We start from the raw sequence: 22,066 nt of genomic DNA, 5'->3' as shown, positions 1-22,066 counted from the left end.
TAAATAAACGTACTACTACTACTACTAACCACGTCGACCTTGTTCCATGTCGACCTAAAACCACGTCGACCTAAAACCATGTTGACCTTTCAGCATGTCGACCTAGTGTTGTTGAACTAATGTCGACCTAGTTCAGTTGACCAAACGACCGTTTCCCCAGGTCCTGACCTGGGTAGAACATGACTATGACCTGGGTAGAGGGCAGTCGGTGTAAATGGGTACACTGGGTCATCCGAACCGGCTCCCATTTACATCAATGGGGGACCGCAGCATCCGCAGGTTGGACAGGGGGGCACAGACAGCCTGCGCTGCTGTCTGCTATATTCAGCAGACAGCAGCGGAGGAGGTGAATGGATGCCGGTGTGAGGCATCCATTCACCTCCAGGACGATGGCTGGAGGGGTGCACGGGGGCTGGGGGCAGCCCAGCAGCTTACCTTGGTGCTGGGCTGTCCCCAGCACGGCGATCAGTGGTCCCGGCGGGGATCACCGCGGGCCTGGAGATGATGTCATTACATTTCTCTAAAATGTGCAATGTACAGAACGCTTTAAGGAGCCGCATCCCGCTGTAAGCTCCTCTTCTCCTTCTGACACCCTCCGTGTACTCCCTGGCTAGCAGCTGTACATGTACCAGAGACATGGTATCTTCTACTCTAGTAAGCCAGTATCCCCTAAATGTATCATCGGGGAACCGCAGCAGGAATCTCCGATCCCTGCTGCGATCCCCCTTTCAGCGCCGCCGGCCGCATCCCCATAGGTTTCTATGGGGGATGTGAAGCTGCCCAATGTATCAACATTGGGCAGCCCGGCTTCGCACCACTGGGCTACCGCCATTCTGAGATGGCGATAGCCCATTGTAGTCTATGCCTACACATCGCACTGCCCGGCTCGGATGAGAGGGGTCAGCGGGGGTCTGACCCCACGGCTTCCAGGTTAGGGCTTCGCAGGGACGGGCTCCTTTCGGAGCCCTGTCCCTGCGCCCTCAAAATTGATAAATTGCCCCAATATGATCAATACCCCAGGACACCACCTCACAAAGGATTATTCCCTGTATTTGTCATTGTACAAGTATATAGGTAGGCATGAGGGAAATGGTTGTATTTAATGGGTGAGTAGACACTTTTATTTTTATATCATAGGGACCCCCTCCTCCCTCCCGAAACTGGCAATGAAAAGGGGTCTTCAAGAGGGAGGCCTGATTTGTACAGTGAGCCACAGAATGTCAGACTCCACCTCCCCCTACTGCCGTATCCGGCGGCGTGTATGCCTGAAATGCTGAGGGCCTATTGGGGAGATATTCAAGGGGAGGGGCTACAGGCTAATTGTAGTAGTAGTACAGAGACCGGTAGCCCCACAGGAAGGGACCCTGAAATATATAAGGGGGCAAACCCAACGTATTCAATATTCAATTATCTACTGTGTTTACCACGCAGGGCTATTCAATTATTAGTAAATTTCCCCTGTGTGTAAAACCATAGATTCTACGGGCTAATACTGTGGAGAACAATCTATGTTAAGTGCACCACCTAGGTCAGGGTTAGAGAACCTTTGGCCCCAGCTGTTGTTGGACTACACATCCCAGCATTCCTTGCAACAGTTTTATCATGGCCAAATAGCAAATTGTAGCAGGGCATGCTGGGATGTGTAGTCCAACAACAGCTGGAGGGCCAAAGGTTCCCCATCTCTGACCTACGACTTTGCTCTGTTTCTGGACTTCCCTCTTAACGAATGATTGCTATTACCTGTTCTAAACAGGTAAATGGGTAAGAAAGGTGTTTCCACACAGGTAATAACAATCAAACATTAAGAGGGAAGTCCAGAAACAGAGCATTGTGTCCCTCCTGGAAAGGGTCATGTTGGGAGGTATGGTACACTAACTCAAACCATAAATAACAGTCTTTTTTACACAAACTGAGCCGCAGAGCCGCCCAAAGGATCTAGATCTTTTCACTGACCGACCCGGGTCCGCTCAGTGAGCCGTTTTGCCCATCTCTATTGTAGTTTGATTTATCCCCCGGAAACAGAAGCTAAAGTCAATAACTACATCTTCCACAGATTGCATTTAAAGGTCCAAGTTCCTTGAGCTATATACAGTACCCCCAAAAAAGTACGGTATTGTTGATTCATTCGATTTCTATATAATAATAATAATAATATGCATATTAGTAGTAGTGTTACAGCAGGTTAATCGTTCATAGTGCAATTCTTGCATACATGGGTTTATTTTAGGAAAGATACTACAAATTTGGTCAGTTAAAACATACCTCCCAACATGACTCCCTCCAGGAGGTACAGAATGCTCTATTCCTGGACTGTCCTCTTTATTTATGATTACTATCACCTGTGGTGAAACACCTTTCTTATCCATTAACCTGTTTAAAACAGATGGTGGTAATCACATACCTCCCAACAGTCCCGATTTCAGCGGGACAGTCCCGATTATCAGGGCCTGTCCCGCTGTCCCTCCCGCGGTCGGCAGTGTCCCGCGGTGAGGGGGGCTGTTGGGAGTCCCCCCTGTCGGCTGCTAAGCAGCGGGGAATAAACGCTGTGTCTATTCCCGCAGCCAGGGGGCTGGGGGCATGGCTAGAGGCTCACAGAGCCTCTGGGTCATGCCCCCCTAGCGGCAAAATGGGGGCATGGCCTCGCGGGGGAGCCGCGAGTATAGGCCATGCCCCCGAAATTAGGCCACGCCCCCCCCCCCCCCCGAAATTTCCGGCGTGCAGGAGATGCGTCCCGAGTTGCCGTCGACAAATGTTGGGAGGTATGTAATCATACATTCAGAGGGAAGTCCAGGAGCAGAGCATTGTGTCCCTCTTGGACAGGGTCATGTTGGGAGGTATGGTTAAAGCAATATATTTTATATTTCAATTGTGAACAATATTCTGGTGCATACACAATTGGCCATACTTGCCTACTTTTAAAAATGGTACATTTGGAAGTTCCCCCAGCCTGATATCCATTCACCGGTGCAGATGGCGGAAAACTGGCGTGGCCCTCATTTGAATGCATCACACCTCCTTTTCGGGCGCTTGTGTGTCCCTCTTCTCAACTTCGAAAAGTTGAGAGGTATGCCTTTTACTATGGTTAGGTCTAAATTCAAGTGGGTACACGTCCTCATTGACGCGGCTCTCCCTCTTACCCGTGGCGCGCAGTGCTGGTGCAGAGGTGGCAGATCTCACCAGGCACGCACCGCTTGAGGGGTGACCCGCGGGGCACCATACTGCCTACCCTATTGTGAAGTGAAGTATCTGATCAGTAACATCACAGGGGAATACCAACCCAGATTATTTGTTACCAGCAGATCAGTAATAGGCGACTCTACGCACAGAAATTTTACTGTGAAAATTAATGATGAAATATGTACAATAAACCAGTATTGCTAATACATAGAATCTAACCAATACCTAGGAGGATTTTGAGTTGGATCACACTGAGTAAGGATTTCTATCCTTTTTAAAACTTACACTGTTTGTGTCTTTATGTATCACTGTCTGTCTATATTTCGCTACATTCCTTTTAACGGTACTTGTTTCCTAGCACGGCCACAACGATCATAATCGCGGTCATCGGGGGTAAAATCGGGGCCATCGCGGGCATCGCGGCCGCTAAAAAATCGGGTGCGATGGGCCAGACGCGATGCCCGCGATTTCCCCATAGAGAACAATGTTAAATGCCTCAATTTATCCGGGATGACCACGATTTCCCATAGGAAACAATGTGAAATGGCTCAATTTAGCCAAATTATCATAGGAACAATAGTAAATGGGCCAAAAACACCCCTGAACATTGAAATTTCCCCCCAAAAGTAGTTGACGCCACCCCGCCATCAACGTGAACCCGAAGCGTGGCGAGCGCAGCGAGCCCGCGAGGGGCGGCGGTACGCGTCCTCCGACCTTTTCATGCCCTACTATCCACTAGGGCGTGGAGTGAGAATAGAATAGTGTGGCGAGCGCAGCGAGCCACCGAGCCCGAAGCGTGGCGAGCGCAGCGGATACCTTCACAGTTATACGCGCCCCCTCGCGGGCTTCCCAGGTGTCCATGGCGACGCGGACACCTGGGAAGCCCGCGAAGGGACGCGTTTACCTGTGAAGGTATCCGCGTCCGCTCACCACGCTTCGGGCTCGCTGCGCTCGCCACACTATTCTATTCTCACTCCACGCCCTAGTGGATAGTAGGGCATGAAAAGGTCGGAGGACGCGTACCGCTGCGCTCGCCACGCTTCGGGTTCACGTTGATGGCGGGGTGGCGTCAACTACTTTTGGGGGGACATTTCAATGTTCAGGGGTGTTTTTGGCCCATTTACTATTTTTCCTATGCTGATTTGGGTAAATTCATCCATTTAACATTGTTTCCTATGGGAAATCGTGGTCATCGCGGGTAAATTGAGGCATTTAACATTGTTCCCTATGGGGAAATCGGGGGCATCGCGTCTGGACCATTTAAGCATTTTTAGGTGCACACGACGCGACCGACCCGATTTTTCACTGTTTTCAATGCATTTCAATGGAAAAATCGGGGGCATCGCGTCGGTCGCGTCGCAGGCCACTCAAATTACCCCCGATGGCCAAGATTTGTGGCCGTGCTAGGAAACAAGTACCCTTTTAACTTATCTAAATAAAAGTTACATGACAGGAGAGGAGAGAGAAAGAGGAAGGTGGGAACAAGAGACCCAAATGGTTACTGAAGGCAACCAGTGGTGGCGTGGATAGTGAAGAAGCAAGCCCCCCAGCCTTGCTCCTCCCCCTGGGCGTGAAAGGTCCTTTAGCCAAGTAACAATTAGCAACTACCCTTTTACTATATCACCTAGTGCAGTGGTTCTAAAACTTTCTTGAATCACAGCACCCTAGCATAAGGAATTTATTCACGGCACCCCTAGGATAAAATAATTTATTGCAAAATTTTAAATGCAATATTAATTTAAGTAAATGGTGTCTTTTCTGTCATCCTTTAGTTATGTGGTGTTGCACAGTTGCGCTTCTGTGCACATGTTTTATGATTGACAGCCACTAGCGCTTGTTTTTCCTATCACTGTAACCCTAAATAACTTGAATAAGTCCTGGACTACCAACCTGAGGCACCACTGGAAGAGCCCTGCAGCACCCCAGGGTGCCTCGGCATAGGCATACAGTTTGGGAACCACTGGCCTAATGTGTTTGGGGCATGAGAGCTCCAAATTTCTAATTCAGATGAGATAGCTGATAGTGCTCCATTTGTATAAATTGACATAATTCCACTGAGTATTTAGGGAGCTTAATGTCTAGATAATTCTATATGTGATTTTGTTCAAGTTAGAGGAGAAGAAGGCTAAGCCACCCCTAGCACCAGATACAATCCCACTGATTTGGAAAAGGTTGACTTAAAATCCAGGCACGGCACCATAATCTCTTAACAAAACCAAAATCTTAACGAGAGGACTTTGGATCAGTGGTCGAAGTGGGCCGGTATGCAACGGTATGACATACCGGCACTTCTTTTCCACTGAACCGGAAGTGCTGTTTATTTTAAATGAATGAACGTGAGGAGAGGCGGCCGTACTTTCCTAATGCTCCTCATCACACTACTGAGCCCCATTGTGCCTCAGGTATAATTCCTGCACCCCAAGAACCTCTCCCGGTTATACTGACTCGCCACGGAGTGGGAGCTGCTGGGGACCCTGTGCTGCAGAGAGAGAAAACTCTGCACCTGCCCTGGATGAAGATGCGACGCCAGGGAACGGTAGTGGCCGAGAAGACAGAGGATTAAATGACTAGTGCCAGGGTCAGACCCAGGAGCGGGCTGATCATGACAGGAGGTACTGCTCTCTCTCCTCCCCCCACCCCTCTCCTCCCCCCCCCACTCCTCTCCCCCCTCTTCTCCTCTCATTCCCCCCTCTCCCCCTCCTCTCCTCCCCTCATCTCCCACTCATCTCCCCCTCCTCTCCCCGCCCTCATCTCTCCCTTCCTCTCCCTCCCCCCCTCAACTGTCCCTCCTCTCCCTCCCCCTCATCTCTGCCCTCCTCTCCCTCCCCCTTCTCTCCTCTCTCCCTCTTCCCCCTCCTCTCCTCTATCCTCTCCCTTCCCCCTTCATCTCCCCCCTCCTCTCCTCTTCTCTCGCCTCCCCCATCCTCTCCCTTCCCCCCCATCCTCTCCCTTCCCCCCATCCTCTCCTCCTTCTCTCCTCTCCCTCCTCTCACCTCACCACCCTCCTCTCCTTCTCACCCCCCTCCTCCACCCCTCCCCCTCCTCCCTTGTCGCCTCCCGCTATCCTCTTTTCCACTCATTAACCTCCTCTTCATCCCTCTCCCTTCCCTGCTCTCCCTCCTCCGCTCTCTTGATCTCCTTCACTTCCCCTCCTCCTCTCCCTGGCTCACCTGCTCCTACTCTCCCTTCTCTTCTCCTCCACTCCCCCACCACCTCCCCCTCCTTTGCTCCCCCTCCCCCTCAGCTCCCCATCCGCCTCTCCTCTACTTCCCTCCTCCTCATCCCCTCTCCCCTGCTCCCCCCTCTCTGCCCCCTCTCCTCCTCACCCCCTCTCCTGCTCTCCCTTCTCCGCTCCTCCTTTACTCTGTTTCTGCTCCTCCGCTCCCCCTCCTCTCCTACGTTCCCCCTCCTCACCTCTGCTCTCTTTCTCCTCTCCCCTCTCCTCCGCTCCTCTTCCTCCACTTCCCCTCCTCCTCTCCACCACATCCCCTCCTCCTCTTCCCCCCTCTCTCCCCCCCCCGCTCTCTCACCCCCCTCTATCTCTCTCCTCCCCACCACTTTCCTCACACTTCTCTCTCTCTTAGACTCCCAGAGACCCTGCACTGGAGTGCAGGAAGAGAAGATCCAGTGCCAGGAAGAAAGTGTGGTGCCAGGGAGCGGGAGCTACTGGGGACCCTGCACTGGGGTGCAGAAAGAGAAGAGTGTCCTGGGTATGCCTGCATACCTTCCAACATTTGCAATGTGTAGCTCTGTACTTCTGCATGCGCCTGCAATCTGGAGGTGTGGATTAGTGACCAGGGGGCGTGGCCTCACTCCCGCAAGGCCACTTCCCCCGTTTTCCCCTCTGCCAGCCCCAAACAGGACCGTCCCAAACAAATGGGACAGTCCCATGAATATCGGGACAGTTGGGAGGTATGTGCTTGTGTATGCATTTGTGTTCTCTCTCTTGCTGTATTGCAGGCACAATGACGGGTTACATATGATATTCCAGTGGTCAAAAGACCGACCCCAGCATCCCAATACGGGGAATTCCTACAGGGGCTCTGTAAGTCAGTTACCTCCGCAGCCTGTCCTTAACTCTCCCTGCGAGTGCCTAACCCTAACCCCCATACCCTATTGCCTAAACCCAACTCCCCCCGCTCTGCAGCGTAACCCTAACCCCCCTTGTAAGTACCTGAACTTAATCCTCCCTCGCAGAGCCAAATGTGACATGTAATAAGGACGGTCTCAATGTTCTCTAACTCTCATAGATTACGGCTTTATTTTAGTTTAAATGTGGATTCAAATTAATCAAGTGGGTAATTCTCAACTGATACAGATTCCTAACTGTAAAATCTGGATACATCAGGCCATCCGAGTCCAAGAACCTTTCATATACAGATTATGCCGCCTTTGACTGCAGAGAACAGCAGATTCCACCTGGCTCTTAAGGATTATAATTTGCCACTCAGCGCGTCCCCATGAAAATGCTGGGTGTTGCCTTGGGCATGCGGGAGGGACAATGTCAGCCGGGCATGGCTGACGTCACAGGATACCAGCCAGCCGCCCGCCCTGTCTTTGTCCCGGCGTTCGCAAATAAAATTTGAAAAGCCAGGAAAAATCATTTGATTGAATGTTTTCTCCTGCAGCGGAGACATGCGAGGGGATGTATGTTCGTTATACATCCCCTCATAGGCGCTGAAACCATGGGTGCTCCGGGGCCCGAGCACCCACGGAAAGTGAGGAGCACCCACGGGCCACAGCAGCGGGGTCCAAGCAGTGGATATGCTGTCAGCAGCGGGAGTCCCTGCGGCGGATGGGAACTAGTAGCAGTATTAATACCACTGCTAGTTCCCATCTTCCGCAGGGACCCTGCTGCTGATGGCATATCCGCTGCTGGGACCCCGCTGCGGCGCTCCCAACGGCGAGCAGCGAATGAGTCCCGGGGGGTGTGTCTGTGGGAGCACGCACCGGGAAAAAAATGTGGGGCGGCGGCTAACGTTACGGGTGCTTCGTAAGCTGCGAGCTTCACAGCTTCCCGAGCTAATCAAAATCACCTCCTATGTCTCATTTATCCCATGCACCCAAATATTTACCTGTTCAGGAAACCTATGGCTGGAACATTAGTTACTGCAGAAAATCCTGGCTCTGAATACATATAATATTAGCAAAACACAGAAGAATAGGTTTCATAAAAGCGATGAAGTGCCAGATATATTACTGCCGACCTTGGATTGCAGCACCCATGTTATGAATGTGAGGCCTCAGAGGCAGTGTGTGTTCACTACATACAGTAAATCAGCAACTGTCAGCACATCTCAGAAATAGACACGGGGAAAATAAGTACAGTGATCCGCTGTAGGTGAGCCGTGTAACTGGAAAGACAATAAAGTCTGCTCATACCGCGCAGTCCGCAATGTCAGTAGGGAATGTAATGAGTTCTTGAAATAAACTGTGCCAAATCGTTCCCAGATAAGCTATTAAGACCTCCATCAGCTGCCTGGCTTAGTCCCCGAAGAGGTCACCAACCTGACACAGTCTTGAGGATCTCCCTAATTAACCTAGAGTTAGCCCACTAGTTTCCAAGCATGAACCCAGGTATGTGTCTCTCAGCAAGCAGACATGCCATTGGATCCAGAGCTGGAAAACATCATGGATATAGAATTGCTGAAAACGTAACTTAAAATGCTATTTATTGATGTATTATTAGTACTGGCAATGGTATTCTGTTACTTCTCTATACAGGCTATAGGCAGGCGGACTCACTCAGGGCCGCATTTATCAAATAATATTTGCAGCTAAATCCCCCAAAAACACCCGTTTTCGGGCGTTGACCGCAAATATTAAGGGGATGCAGTTACAATCCCGGCGGTCGGGATCCCGGCGTTCAGAATCCCGACCGCCGAAATGCCGACACATTCTCCCTCCGTGGGTGTCCACGACACCCCTGGAGGGAGAAAAAATTAGTGTGCCGAGCGTAGCGAGGCACCGAGCCCGCTGCGTGGCGAGCGCAGCGAGCCCGCTGCGTGGCGAGCGCAGCGAGCCCGCAAGGGGGGGCGATCCACGTCCCCCCCTTGTCGGCATTTCGGCTGTCGGGATTCCGGCGTCGGGATTCTGAACGCCGGGATCCCGACCGCCGGGATTCAATACTGAATCCATATTAAGTATCCCCCTAATGTATCACAGGGGACCGCAGCAGGAATCTCCGATCCTGGAATCTGCAGCGCCGCCGGCCGCATCCCCCATAGTTTTCTATGGGGGATGCGAAGCTGCCCGATGTATCAACATCGGGTAGCCCGGCTTCGCATCCCTGGGCTATCGCCATTCTGATATGGCGATAGCCCATTGTAGCCTATGGCTACACATCGCACTACCCGAGCGGCAGTACGGTCAGCGGGGTCGTGGGGGAGGGGGGGAGCGCGTAACCGCGTATGCTCTTTTCTGAGCCCTGTCCCAGCCCCCTGGCCGGAAATACATTGGGGTGAAATGATTGCATTTTACAATGTGATCCTGGGCGGTAATATTCCGCCCAGATCGCACTGTAAATACGATCAATGGTAAATGGGGGCCTCAGTCTGCCCTGCTCCAGATATTTTACAATTGTTGGTGTGTACCTCATTGGCACCATACTTGCCTACATTTGAAAACTATTTTCAGGGAAATTATAGTTGGTAGTAGAATTTTGTGCAGAGCCACATTGAGGGGGCGTGTCAGGCTCCACCCAAAGGGCATGTCTATTTTCATATATGGAGAGATTGTGAAAAGAGATTGTGAACGTGGCAGTTAGTAAGAGCTACTATACTTGGTGAAGTGTTGGGAAATGGCACTGATGATTCAATGTAAATATATCTATCTCTCATTCCTTTTTTTACCCCAAAATGTAACAGTGTAATGTGGGCTAGGTGACATGAGGGAGATTGCTAGACTAATGAGGGAGATTGCTGCTATTTCAGGGAGTCTCCTGCAGAATGCAGGAGGGTAGGCTACTATGATTGGCACCCCTTACGTTGGATGGAGGCAAAGTAAAAAGTAGCAGCTACTGTATTTATAGAAATAGAACATTTTCAGTAATTTGTTCTCCACAGGATATAAAGATGTGGTTGTTTAAAGGCACCCCTATATCTTTTACCAAAAGGCTTAAAGGCACAATATTAACCCCTTCCCGACATATGACGTACATGTACGTCATATGACGGTTGCGGGGGAATCAAGCCAGCTCACGGAGTGAGCTGGCTTGAAAGAGAGCAGGTAATGGCTGTATATTACAGCCAGGTACCTGCTCTCACGGCCACGAGCGGCGAGTTCGCCGATCGTGGCCGTTTAACCCTTTAAGCACCGCGGGCAAAGCGCCTGCAGTGCTTAAATAGCTGATCGGAGGGGGGGCGCCCCCCTCCGGCACCGATCGGGGCCCCCCGCGGCGAGATCGGAGGGTGCCGATCGGTTGCCATGGCAGCCAGGGGTCTAATGTAGACCCCTGTGCTGGCCATGTCAGCATTCCTATTACATCCTGCCTGAGGCAGGATGTAATAGGAAGTGCTGAAAATCACTATGTTCAGCCATAGAGCTCTATGGCTGAACCTAGTACAGGCGATCGCGCCCCCTAGTGGTCAAGTACACTAGGGGGCCTTGTAGTAAAAGTAAAAAAAAAAAAAAATAAAGAAGTTAAAAAATAAAAAAAAAATAAAAAAAATATTAAAAGTTCAAATCACCCCCCTTTCCCCATTTCACAAATAAAAATAAATAAAAAATAAAAAAAATAAACATATTTGGTATCGCCGCGTTCCTAAAAGTCCGATCTATTAAAATATAACATTAGTTATCCCGCACGGTTAAAGGCGTAAACGGAAAAAAATTCCCAACGCCAAAACTACGTTTTTTGGTCGCATCGCCTACCCAAAAAAAAGTAACTAAAAGAGATCAGAAAGTCGCCCATATCCCATAATGGTATTAATTAAAAAGTACACTTTAGCCCGCAAAAAATGAGCCCTCACCCAGGTCCGTAGGTGGAAAAATAAAAAAGTTATAAGCCGCAGAACATGGCGACGCGACGCAAATTAGAAAAACCATAAAATTTTCTAATTTTTTTTTTAGTGGTAAAACGTAACGAAAACTATATAAGTTTGGTATCACCGGAATCGTAACGACCCATAGAATAAAGATAACCCATCATTTTAAATGAACTATGAACTCCAAAAAAAACGTAACCAGCGCAAAATTGTGGAATTGCGTTTTTTTTTCCTTTTTACCCCACATTGAATTATTTCCTGATTCCCCAGAATATTATACGGTATAGTAAATGGTACCATTAAAAAGTACTTGTCCCGCAAAAAAAAAGCCCTCATGTGTCTATATAGCCGGAAAATTAAAAAAGTTACGCTTATTTGAACGCGAGGAAAAAAAAAAAAAGTTAACAAAAAACGCCCCGTCGGGAAGGGGTTAATAAAGTTTAATAAAAAAATAAAAACACAAAACCATTGTCCATGATTTATTGAATAGAAAACTTAAATATTCTTTCTTGTTCCCTCACAGTCCGCATGGTAGAGTTCAGAGTGCACCTGCAAACATGGTAGGTTACATGTGTTGAAGGATCCAGGGGCATAAATTTATCTCAGTTACCTGGAAGCTAGATGGAGTCCCCTACTCCACATATGTGGTGTGTCCAGGGCCATCTTAACAGCAGTGTGGGCCCCTGGGCAAAGCAATGCACTGGGGCCCTTACCCATTCTCCCCTCCTAGGGGTGGGGGGTGCTATCAGTAGCAGCTTTGATGTCCCACGGGTGGCAGGGGGTGCTCTATCTTCCTCTCAACATGTAGGACCTGGAGCAGTAACTTGTGCTAATTACTCCTTTACTGCACAGGTGGTGGGAGGGAGAACACTAACGTGTGGAAGGGGGCACTGAGCTGAATGAAGGGTCCCTTGTAAATGACTTCCAGGGAGGTAGGGGGTGTTTTATACTCAGGGGAGGGTTGGATAATGGAGTGGTCTTAATATTCGTCATTTTCTGGTGGAAGGGCAGCTTCTTTGACTGCAGATATCGCCATTATCTGGAAATAGATTTCTTAGCCTTCAGTAGTATAAAAACCTAGAGTCCCAACTTTCAGGAGGTGCTGGGGACTTGGGGATCGGAGATCAGGAGCCAGAGCAATCCATTGACAAAAATATAAAACTGTACACCAGACGTTTGGAGCTGGAGCAGGGACCGGCTGCTGGAAGGCTGATATCTCTGGTTCTGGGTAGACTAGAGACAAGCCGCTAGTGTCGGCAGAAAGGGGAGAGTCCCAGCTTTTGGAACATACTCTGAGAAAAACTCTGCCAGAGAGAACCTGAAAAATATGACTGGGAAGTGCAATTAACAGGTCAGATGTGGACTGCTGCTTTGAAGTTGGATATCTCCAGTTCCCCAGGGCCGATTTTCAAAATTCTGGTATCCCTGGAAAAAGGGGATCATCAGCTATCAGAATAGGGCCCTTATACACCTGGGGCCCCTGGGCAAGTGCCCATTAAGCCCATACGAAAAGACGGCCCTGGGTGTGTCAACAATCATCTGTGTCTATCATCTCATCATTGCTTGCTGCAGCCCATCCTGTCCCCTATAGCAGATGTTAGCAGGGATCCTGGTATGGAGCCAAATAACTACAGGTGAACCACACAGGTGCCGCTTTACATGCAGGTGTCCCTTCAGGGCTTGGAGCCCGGAGCCTCCATTTTCTCTGGGAGTTACGCCCCTGGAAGGTCCCCAATGAATATATGTTTGAGAATAGATGATATATATACTGTACTAACTAAGGTCATTGGTGAATTTCCCATTAGACACGTGGAGCATGGTCCTAGGGGCCAGTGGTGTATTTATAATGGGTGCAAAGTACCAGGGGTGTCCTGCACCTTTTTAATAATTGCACCTGCAATTGCAATTGCACACACTGCACCTTTTTAATAATTTAGGAAAAAACATTTGGTATCCCAATTGCACACTGAGTGAGAGATATCTACATAATAATCAGATAATACAGAGATCTTGGTTGCATATATCTGCAGATATAGGGCTAAGCCCCCAGGCCGTATGTCAAGGCATCTCTGTCACTGGGGGGTCCCTAATACTGGGGTGTGGGCCCCCAATATGCCGGCACAGGCTGACTACTCCAGGGCAGCACACAAATGAAAATTAGTAGGGGTTAATAAGAAGCACATAAGTGCTATGTAGGGAAGTGAAGGTGTGATTAAAATACAAAATATATACAATGTGATAGGAAAAAATAAGTGTTAATAAAAAAAAAAAAGTTTTTTAATAATTTACCTTATGGAGCTCTGCAAGGAAGGCAGCAGCGCTTCCAGATTTGCTGGGAAAATAGTCTGCGTGCTCTAGTGCTCAGACTCTATTGCACTGGGCTGTGCAGCCCTGCAGCCGGCAGAGAGGAGGGGCCACGAACGTTGGAGGCCTTGGGATGTTTGTTTTAGTACTATCAGATCTAAAATTTACCAGTTACTGGAAAGGGGTACGGTCATATAACAGTACCCCCAATTCAAGTTATGCCACACAGTAGTGCAGTCTTATTCACATGGCACAGCAAGTAGTGTCCGTTATTCATATATTGTATGGAATTCAGAAGTAGATTTTTTGCATGTGACTGGAACCTTTTGATATTTCCCATTTTAAAATTGAGATGATGGATAAAGCAATTAGAGGAAGACCATATTCTTCATCCTACAGTGGGAATCCTGTTAGTGTCTTATAATTTTACCCTTGTGTGTCTTATTTTCATGTATTACTAATTGCACATAGCGCACCCAAGATGGCCGCCCTCCTGGGACTCTCTTGTGTAGAATGAGCAGCGACTGGTTCTGATGATTTAGCAAGGATCTCTCCTATCCTGGGATTTGATGACCCAAATGGCTGATACAGTACATCCTTATATTACATTTGTTGTTTCTGTGATTTATTCACAGCTAGACCTCTGTATTATGTACAAAGTATCTGCAGAGCATATTCAGTCCTATTGTAGAAAAGTCCTGTATAAATATAACTCTTCTTCCTCTTCTTCTTTTCCTTCTTATTTATCAGGAGTTTATCACCCGTATATGATATTATTGCCGTGTATGCTGGCAGGTGAATAAGTGCCCTTACACAGCATCTACTAACTTAGAGAGTGCTGGTCACAACCTGAGAATGACCATAAAGGCGGTGCCATGAATCTCACCCCTCCTCCCTTTCCGCTCCATATATGCAAATTACTCAAAGGCATTGATCCATTCTCAAAATTTCTCCATATGCCCCTCCCATTTGTATGGTCACCTTGGAGATCAAAGTCTCAGGGCCGGCGTGGTGACATTGCCGGCCATCGCATTGCGGTTCCTTGTATTACCGCCTGGATTTATCATCTGCCGGGCGAAGCCCTGACCCGGAAGCCTGAGGGGTCTGCGCATGCGCGGTAATGCGCTGACCCCCGCCGACCCCTCTGACCGCACTGCCCCGCTCGGCAGTGCGATCCCGCAGCCATAGGCTACAATGGGCTATCGCCATCCCAGAATGGCGATAGCCCAGGAATGCGAAGCCGGGCTGCCCGATGTTAATACAAAACAATGGGGATTTTTAAATTTCTGGCGCAATACTTAAATAAGGTGAGTCTGAAGGTCTGTATCTTCAGGTACAATGGAAGGATCACAGAGAGTCTCAAGTATATCCACAGGTATCCACAGTAAAAAAGACCAAAAAAATACAAAAAATATATATATTTTTTTTAAATACATACAGTATATCCACAATGTATCCGGAAAAGGAAAGGATGGAGGATATTTCATCCTCTCTGTGATCCTCCCATTGTTAGGATGGAGGATATTTTATCCATTTTTTCTATTGTGTAATAAATTTACTTTTTAAAGAAACTTTTTTTGTCAACATATTTGGGAGGAGAAATATCCCCATAAACGGATTAAAAACTAGAGAGAAAGAAACCTCTATAGGTGGTGAAAAAACTTACATTACTGTAAGTTTGGGTACGCATATCTCTTGTCCTTTGGATTAAATCTTGGGTATATATATATGATTATATGAGTGTGCACAACACGCGGTGAAGTCTTCCATCTTCTACAAAGAAACCTTTATTGGGTGTTCCTCTACACACTATAGTGTGAGTCACGGTACGCCACTAGTACCTCTATCCATTTTAAGGATTAAAGGCACAATCATTCTATATTTACCTCTCACATATAGGGGTATAGATGTAAAAAATAAACACTCATTCACTAACACCATATTTTTATCACCTTTATTTATTCAATACTTCAACTGAGAAAAATCTGGCCTCACTGTGAAACAGAATTTCACACAGGAAAAGAACACGCTACGGGTACATACCTATCATCCACCCACGTAAGTGTGATACGCACATCCATTTCTAATCCTGGTGTGAACAGTGATACTTAAAGATACCTTTATACATGTATCTTACTCTATCCTTTGGTGAGTAAGGTACGATCAAACACGTTTTCCTTTATCCAATTTGCACGGGGTGTTCTGAAGTTTACAGACCCATACATTAACCTCCATTTTTTTCACTTCCATTGTCACGGAGACTAATAAAATCACTCAGTGGAGAAATACCCATTAGAAAAGCAGAAAAAAAGAAGAAAAAAAGAAAGAAAGAGAAAAGAAGAAAAAAAGAAACCGCTACGTGCCTTTACATCACCCTACTTACCGTGAGTGGGGGTACGCCCATACATTTATCTCCTCCATATTGTTTTTCCGCAAACTGGGATAGAGTCATTGTAATCATTGATCCTCTCTTTCTTTTTATGTATCATTGAGAATATTCTTGAAGAGTGTGAAGATACCTGAAGATACAGACCTTCAGACTCACCTTATTTAGGTATTGCGCCAGAGATTTGAAAATCCCCATTGTTTTGTGTTTGGTATTTGAAGGGTTATTGGGTGATAACCAGGGGAAAGTACAGTTCTTAGGCAGCAGTGCGCCATTTCAGGTCATATCCTAAACCTTGTTTGCAGTTGCCCGATGTTAATACATCGGGCAGCTTCGCATCTCCCATAGAATCCTATGGGGGATGCGGCCGACGGCGGTGCAGGGGGGATCGCAGCAGGGATCGGAGATTCCTGCTGCGGTCCCCCTTTGATACATTTGGGGGATACTTAATATTTGCGGCTAACCCCCGAAAACTGGTGTTTTCAGGGATTTAGCCGCAAATATACTTTGATAAATGAGCCCCTAAAGCTGGCCAAACACAAGAACGATTTCAGGCCCGAACACACGATTTTGACGGGTTGTGCAATGCATTGTGTGTGTTTTGAGTGCAAATCGTGAGGTGTTTTGGTGCCCCTGTGTTACTTTCCATTACCACCTCTGCTCCCATTTACCTCACAAGTCCTCACTGCGGCCTCCTCACCTTTGGGAGCATTTATTAATACAAATAAAGACACATTCAGACAAAATACATTTAAAAAATAAATTCAAACTTTTATTTTAAGTAAAATGTATATATTATTTTTACTCTGCATTGTAAAATAGGGATTTCTGGAACAAGATTTTGTTCCAGAATTCGTACAAACTTGTCCTATAAGAGGAACAAGATGGCGGAAGCCTCATGACTCATGAAGAGTCATCCATCAGCACTCAGGAGAGGAAAACCCCCTGTGGGGGAAACCTCTGGGGACCCATGGCTGACGGACTGCCCGTCCCTCTAGGCATTAAGAGACTTTGCAGAGTTTTCCCAAACCACCCACCCACTAACCTTGTATAACCCGTCATCCCTTCTGTCACCCCAAATCTGTATTTTGACCTTTTACCTGTTGAAGAATGCATCTGATGGCATCGGGGAGGGGGGGGGGGGGGGCAGGCGCATGTCCACAGTGAGAGAGAGAGAGAGAAAATATGGGGGAGAGAGAGTGATGGGGGAAGTGGATAGAGGAGAGAGAGACAAGATAGGGAGGAGAGAGGAGGGAAGAAGAGAACCCTAGCACTTGGTATTAGGACTCCATGTAAGAAACAGCCAGAACCCCTTTAGGACTCGTCTCTGGTGCTATAAGGGGTTAGGGCTGCAATGAAATATATAGGACAGCTCTAACTCTGTTTCCTATGTCCCCACTGGGTCTGAGCTCTATGCACATACACAGACGGCCGTCATGTATGTGCATTAGTCAGTAACCCATTGCCAGCAGCATTAGGCTGCCAGCAACACAGCAGAGGATGCAGCGGAGGAGAGGACACCGCTGGTCCTCGCCGGAAAGATACTGTATGTGATGGTAAATACCAGCGACATATTCCTGCGTATCACCCTGACACTAACACAATATGCTGCCAGAATTTAGTATCACTCTTACATGGAGCCCAAACTAGAGTGGGTAAGGGCTGCATAAGCCAGAAATCCATATAAGAGCCCTGACTTAGGTTCATAGAAAGTTCAGCAAGATAGAAAAAGCTTAGGCTGGTTTCTGCCTGGATACAAGCTGGTGATGCAGGCATTGACCAATCAGGGGTTTAAGGGGAGTAGCCAGGCAAAGGTTATATAGGCCAGATGATCATGTGACCTCATCCTTCTTTTTGCCATTTTGAAGTGCTGGTGCTCCTGCGCGGATCTGAGGTAAGGATATTTTTATCTGCTACTACAATTCTTTGTCTATAATGCCCCGTCCAAGGCGTTCTGCACCCCCTCCCCGCCGCCTTGTGGAGGCGGCCCAGCCGTTATCTGCGGCGGGGTACCGCCGGCCACGGGTGAGGGTGGTTGGGGTGCAGGAGGCCTCTTCGCAGACAGGCTCACCTGTGGTGAGCCTGGCGTCGGGGTTCATGCTGCCACCTGTTAGTCTGGACTGCCCGGTGAGCGTGGCCAGCGCTGCACCGGGGATCGGGTATGCGGTTCCCATCGTGGGGGAGCCGTTGGTGAATGTGCCCGCCGAGGTCCGGACGTCTCCGGGTCCCTCGGCGGGTGTCAGCGCCCCTCTTTTACCTCAGGTCGCGTCCGTTAGGGACGCGACGCTGGAGGCCTCCGAAACGGCGCCTGAGGTCCCTGCGGACACCCAGGCGGCGGACGGGTCGGTGGTGATGATGCGGGCCTCAGCGCCGGCTGGCGCGAGGCCCGCTGCGGCGAGTCAGGCGGAGGGCGGGCGTGTGGGGACGCCGCGGGCTATGGCGCCGGATGGCGCGGGACCCGTGGCATCGACGGCGCGTATCGCTGACGGGGCTCCGGTTGTACAGGAGGCCCCGGGCATGCCGCGGGCCTTGGCGCCGGCTGGCGCGGGGCTCGCGGCGGCGATACAGGCTGCAGGCGCGTCTTCGGGAGGACAGCAGGCCCCGGCGCCGGCTGACGCGACGCTAGCGTCATCAAGGCCGGAGCCGGGGAGCCTGGCTGCTCCCGTCCCAGTAAACCAGGTCGCGTCGTCAGAAGGCGCGCGGCCTGCGGGCACGGATAATGGGGCTAATGTGGAGGTGTCTTCCCTTGCGGGGAGAGGCCTCAATGATGTTAATACTGGTGGGGGAATAAATGTTGGTTTTGAAGCAGGCAGTGGGGGGAGGGGAAGCGGGCAGGAGAACCCCGGGGTTTTCATGGGGATGGGAAGGGAATCTAACGCAAGGGGATCATTAGAGGCTGCAGCAGCAGCTGCTGCAGGCGTAGGTAATGTAGATATGAGGGCTGGAGGGAATGCTGGTCTGGGGGGGATGAGCTTGCCACACGCAGCATCAGGGGTAAATCCCATGGGTAGTGCTGGGAGGGGGGTAGGGGTTCATGGACTATGGAACCCGGTAGTTTTTTCAACAGGGATGCCCATCGGGGCTGGGGCTATGGGGCAGATGGTCTATTCCAGGAGTACAGTGGCAACATCGTTACAGTTGCAGGGCCCTCACATAGGGGTGCAGCCCATAGCATCTTGGGGGGGAGGAATGTCCACGCCTTCATGGCAAGGGGCTCATTCGGGAGTATCTGCTCAGGTTGCCCCTGCCGGGGGTTTCCATGGGCAGTGGGCCCCCACGGGTTCCCCGTATTTCCAGGCTCCTTTGGGGGGGGGGGGTTATGGGTCGTGGCCCCAAATCCCGCCTTGGAGACACCAGGCGGTCCCAGGTGCCGGGCCACATTTTTCCTCGGGGTTTCAGGGTGTTCCCACCAGCCAGCCACTCCTGTGGTCCACGGGGGCTCAGGCTTACAGCCCTCATAGTTCCGTCGGGTATGGGTGGGATCAGGGTTTCGCCCCTCCAGGTCCCTGGACATCCCCAAGATGCCAGGGTGGGCAATTACCCCAGGTCGGGGGTGGGGTTACAGGGACGCAGAGTGTGTTTCATCCAGCAGGGGTCCCACCAATGCCAAGGGGTCCCCCACCCAGTGCCACCGTGTCAGTTCCACCTCCCCCTCCATTGGCCTCGCCGGTGGGGACAGGAGGTAGGGGCGGTTTGTTGTCATCTCTCCCCCCCCCAGCTGTGTGTTCACAGGATACAAGCATTCTAACATCATCGGGAGCGACCAGAAGGAGAAGTCGGGACATCAGAGAGGAGTCAAGGACGGCGTCGGAGTCAACATCAGCAGTTTCCAGGTCGGCCGTTGCGGCTGATGAAGTTCCGGGGACATCGGGTGCCGGTGAGTGTACGGTTCCTGATTCTTCATGTGATTCCTCTGTTAGCGATAGTACTAGCGGGGGGTCGGATTCCCCGCGGCGCCCGCGTAAGCTGGCCAGGCTTATTGCGCGTCACGTAGCGAAGGCAACGAGTAAGGATAAGGTCGCGATTGCTGCGCCACCTCCTGCGGACCCCCCTTTGTTTACCGAAATGGTGCATTGCGCGAATACAGCAGTGACCAGGGGTCTCCGTAAGAGGATGAGGGAGAAGATCAGGAAAGGGAAATACGTTGACATGTTCACCCTTACGGAGGACATGAGACAGGCCTTTGATAAGGCAAAGAAGGCTGATGGCATAGGGGAGAATGCTTTTCGGAATTTCCATCAGTGGTTGAGGGGTTTCTTGGTTTTTGCGGCCTGTTACGCCGAAACCAGGCCTGCTGAATATCCCAACGTGGTTAAGTACTTGTTTTTGGTACATGAAATGTACCTAAAAACAAAAGGCTACTCGTGGAGGGATTACGACGAAAAGTTTCGCCGTAAGCAGGATGGGAATGCAGTTTTGCCCATGGGGTTCAAGGATGTGGAAGTCTGGTTAGAGGTCACACAGCAGACCAAACCACCAGGGGAGGGGGTGGCTAAGAAAGCAGTAGTGGTGGCATCCCCAGCCTCTAAGATAGTAGGAAAGGGCAAGTGCTTTGCTTTCAATGACGGCAAGTGTGCCAGAGGGGCGAATTGTCGTTTTCGTCACTCATGCAGAGTCTGTGGTGGCAACCATGCAGCAAAGGACTGCTCCGCAGCCCCAGTTGGGAAGTCAGCTGACACTGGGGATGCCGGGGGAAGTCACAAGTAAGGCAGATTCGCCGGTTGTGGTTTCCGAGCTTGTTAAGTGGCTCAGGGGGTACCCTGATGTAGAGGGGTCTCGTTTTTTAAGGGAGGGTTTCAGTTCAGGGTTTCGGTTGCCCGTTACGGGTTCAGTTCATGTAGTGGCGGCTAGAAATTTGAAATCTGCAAGGGATTTCCCTCATATCGTTAGGGAGAAAGTTGATGCCGAGATTAAGCTGGGGCGCATGTGTGGCCCTTTTAATTCCCCTCCTTTGCAGGGTTTATGTATTTCCCCAGTGGGGGTGGTTCCCAAAAGCTCTCCTGGGAAGTTTAGATTAATTCAGCATCTTTCGCACCCGCATGGGGCCTCGGTTAATGATGCCATACCTGAGGAGCTCTGCAAGGTCAAGTACCAGCTGTTTGAGGATGCGCTTGTTTTGGTTCAAGGGTGTGGGCAGAATGCATTAATGGCAAAGGTGGATATTGAGGCTGCTTTCAGGTTACTCCCGATTCACCCAGAATCTTTGCGGTTTCTGGGTTTTAAATTAAAAGGGGAGTTTTTTGTGGATAGGTGTTTGCCTATGGGCTGCTCAATATCTTGCGCGTATTTTGAAAAATTTAGCTGTTTTCTACATTGGTGCATTCAGAGAGCTTCAGGTTGTCAGGGTATTGCGCACTATCTTGACGATTTCCTCTTTGTGGGCCCAGAGGGTAGCCCAGTTTGTGAGAATCTGTTGAAAGTTACGGAGCAGGTTTTAGGGGTGTTGGGGGTCCCCATTGCAGAGGGTAAGACGGAGGGACCCACGCACTGTCTGTGTTACCTTGGGATCGAGATTGATACAAGGGAGGGTTGTTGTCGTTTGCCAGCTAGCAAGGTACATAAATGGTTGGGCCTCATTCAGGATTGTCTGGAAAAAAGGAAGGTGAGGCTAAAGCAAGTCCAGTCTTTGCTGGGGTGCTTTAACTTTGCATGCAGGATTATCCCAATGGGCCGAGCTTTCAGCAGGAAGTTGGAGCGGGCGACGGCAGGGGTCGCCAGGCAGCACCATTCGGTGTACCTGTCTAAGGAGATCAAGGACGATCTGCGGACTTGGTCTTCCTTTTTGCAGTCATTTAACAGGGTGGTGTTGTGGCCGTCCCCTCCTTGCTTTAATAGTACGTTACAGCTTTTCACCGATGCATCGGGCAGTGTAGGTTTTGGTGCTTTCTTTGGGGTGGAATGGTGTGCCGAGGGGTGGCCGGAATCATGGGTGGATAGGGGTTTCACCAGGAACTTATTGCTGTTGGAATTGTTCCCAATAGTGGTAGCCTTGGAGTTGTGGGCCCGGGAGTTGGCGGACAAGCAGGTTTTTTTCCGTTGTGACAACATGGGTGTCGTCCACACCATTAACAATCAAAGGACTTCATGCCCTCTGGCCTTGCGGTTACTTAGGCATTTGGTCTTGCAGTGTCTGCGCTTTAATGTGGTTTTCTCGGCTTGTCACGTTCCGGGCATAGATAACAATATAGCGGATGCCCTGTCCCGTTTTCAGTGG

At 49.8% G+C, this 22,066-nt stretch overlaps 1 protein-coding gene across 1 annotated transcript in view; it reads right to left on the bottom strand.

Moving 5' to 3' along the window:
* The window catches only part of CWF19L1 (CWF19 like cell cycle control factor 1), a 31,142-nt gene extending 28,798 nt beyond the window's left edge, over nt 1-2,344 (bottom strand). Inside the window, exon 1 of the mRNA XM_083181593.1 lies at nt 2,263-2,344. The gene's annotated coding sequence lies outside the window, so the exon portion shown is untranslated. The remainder of the gene's footprint in view (nt 1-2,262) is intronic.
* Nucleotides 2,345-22,066: the final 19,722 nt, after the last annotated feature.

The sequence above is a fragment of the Crinia signifera genome, chromosome 4, assembly GCF_055691185.1.
Source record: "Crinia signifera chromosome 4, ASM5569118v1, whole genome shotgun sequence".
Classification (NCBI taxonomy): domain Eukaryota; kingdom Metazoa; phylum Chordata; class Amphibia; order Anura; family Myobatrachidae; genus Crinia; species Crinia signifera.
This window is presented reverse-complemented; position numbering and strand designations above follow the sequence as displayed.